General features: G+C 46.2%; 1 pseudogene; it reads right to left on the bottom strand.

Moving 5' to 3' along the window:
• Positions 1–313: 313 nt before the first annotated feature.
• Positions 314–1,755, bottom strand: LOC149361272 (uncharacterized; annotated as a pseudogene).
• Positions 1,756–2,686: the final 931 nt, after the last annotated feature.

The raw sequence follows: 2,686 nt of genomic DNA, 5'->3' as shown, positions 1-2,686 counted from the left end.
AAACCTGCAACGGGAAACAGCGGTTGTAGCCCTGTGAGCAAAAAAAAAATAACCACGGGGCTGCTTCCACCGAGTGTCAGCTCTTTTATCATGGAACCGAGGGCTTTGATGTTCACAGCTTACATGCCACTGTATTTTTCATTACTATTCAGTTAACAGGTTTTATGACAGCTTTTCATAATGTGCATTGCATAAAGTATGCGGAGCAGAACTTGAAAGCCGCTCTAGCTGCTCAAAAACTTTCCCATAAAATCGAACTCTTATGGGAACAAGCTCAAGCCACAGGATGGTAAGGGAGTAAACAAAAGGATGCTGGACGATACCTCCACTGTGTTCTTTCATTGAGACGAGTCATAATGTCAAATTAACGAAACCTTGCTCGTTTCTTTCCGTATATGGTCGTCTATAGCGTCATGCCATTTTCATTAAACATATTTGCAATGGTCATGGTGCTTTTGTTGACAGCTTCATGCATTTAATCTGCGGACCTGCGTCCGAACTTGGCGGCTTGCTGCTGCTGCATCCAACAGTTCTCCATTCTTTCTACGAGCAAACCAGTGCAGTCTGACCCTAGCAAAAAGAGAGAACAACTCATCGCATGCGTTGTCACCACAAACAGTTACTGTCTTCTCAACCTTTTCACGAAGCAGAGCACACACAGACTGCCCTACTGCTTCCTTGGAGATCAGGTCGTTGGCAGAGCCCACAAAGACCTGCTCACACGCAGTGACAGAGGAGGTCATAGCGGGGGTTGGAACTGAAAGCTTCCCAAAATCACCTTCCGCATCGCCCTTTTTGCTTAGGCACAACTGCACCTGGTTCTCAAAAGAAAAGGTTGCATTGTCAATCATCAGCTGACACTGATCACCACCACAAACACACAAATGGGACCTTAAAATCTTTTACGCCAGCCAGCCCGCAAAATACACCATGTTATTTTCTACCATTGCAGAAGGGCAATCGGGTAAAGTTTCCGAGGTACTGAAAGATAGGGAGGTCACTACTGGACCAACAGTGGAACTCACAGACAAGTCAATTGGAAGCGTTGCTAAAAGAGTGGCCATATCCTCGTTACAGTTGGTCTTGTCAGACACCTTAAACAAGTTACTCACTAAAAGATGGCGAAATGCTGCCTTAAACTGGTGGCAGGTGGAATTGGCATTTGCACCGCATTTCGAACGAATGATGGCAAATGTGTTTTAGAGAGCATCTTGATTCAAATGACGTGTTAGCAAATACTGGAAACCATAATGGGTCGACAGGTGTTCAAAAAGCAGAACAATAGACCTTACAGTCAGGCAAAAGCCACGAATGCAGGGCGGTCGCCGCACACATCCCAGCACCTCGAGCTTCTCGAAAACTTTGATACTATCTTCTAGAAACTCTTGTGCACTGATCCACTAGCCATTGCACATGCGTGTGGTGACTTGGCGCGCTTTGCGAGCTGTTTAAGCTATCAAAAAGACGATCAACTCTTTCAATGAATTTCGCCGTGTGCATGGCCTCGGCTGGTAGTTAGTTGTACGTTTGAAGAGCACACATTGCGGCTGCACGGTGGTTACTGAAAACTTGCGCGGCAAGTTTAACGCACATTTTCGATGTAAAGATTAGGTTTAAATGTTTATCGCTGAGACTGGTCATGGAGCGGATTTCAAGGCGGCGGTCTTTTTTGTAAGCTTCTCTTACGTATGCACTTTGTATTATGTGGTCCCCAACCTTGAAATCATACTTAAACAACATATTTCTCAAACACTTCAACAAGTGAGGCGCATCAAACAGGAAAAACACTGGCTTGCCATTGACCTCAATGAATGGCTTCTCAGGACTTACAAGGCTCAAGAAAATGGAAACGTTTTGGCTCCCTTGGTCACATACAACGGCTACTGGCTCAAGGCCTGCTTCTAATAGCAAGTCGTGGCACTGAAAAATGAGACTGAAGTACATTGGCAGGTGTAGCCCTATGAGCAAAAAAATAACCAAGCGGCTGCTTCCACTGAGTGCCAATCCCTTTCGCCATGAAGACGAGGGCTTTGTTTGCAAGGTTTGCACCTTGCTTCCCACTGTATTCTTCTAACCCTTCAAATCTGTCTGCTCACGGGTTGTATGAAAGATCTTTCATTATGTGCATTTCATCAAAAACAATACTGCAGGCTTTGTCTGCATGTGGAAATCAACCTGCACGCCACTTCAGAAGCTCAAAAACTTCCGGATAAAATCCAGCTTTCAGTGGAAGACGTTGAAGCCAGAGCTGCAGTGACCTGACAGATGCGAGCGTAAGAAGCCTTCTACAGTATCTGTACCCTTTTGGGCTATGGAAATACAAGCCCATGGCAAACGACGTGTTCTGTGAGGACCATCGGCGGGCAAACCTGTTAATGTGGCTTATTCTCAGTTGAGCATCAACAAGTGATGCGAAGGCTGGCGAAACGTGGGCGCGAACGCCCTCCACTATCTCGGCGACAGTCCTCATTTGAAGCTGTCGCTGGAGCCTTCGTTGCAGCCTCATGCTTTGGTCCCGGAGCCGGCGCGCCTTCACTTTCAACGCATGTAGCTTGTGCTTGCAACGGTGGGCATGGCACGCTGCAAGATGAGAAGTCGCAGCCATCAGAGGAAACACATATCTTCCACATACAGGTATAAAATTCACATCTCTAAAGTATATTTATTTCAATAACCATGCCTGCTC

This window comes from Amblyomma mixtum, chromosome 2 (assembly GCF_055824585.1).
Source record: "Amblyomma mixtum isolate Tamu chromosome 2, ASM5582458v1, whole genome shotgun sequence".
In the NCBI taxonomy this organism is placed as follows: Eukaryota; Metazoa; Arthropoda; class Arachnida; order Ixodida; family Ixodidae; genus Amblyomma; species Amblyomma mixtum.
The sequence above is the reverse complement of the archived record's forward strand: the minus strand, read 5'-3'. Positions and strand labels throughout refer to the sequence as shown.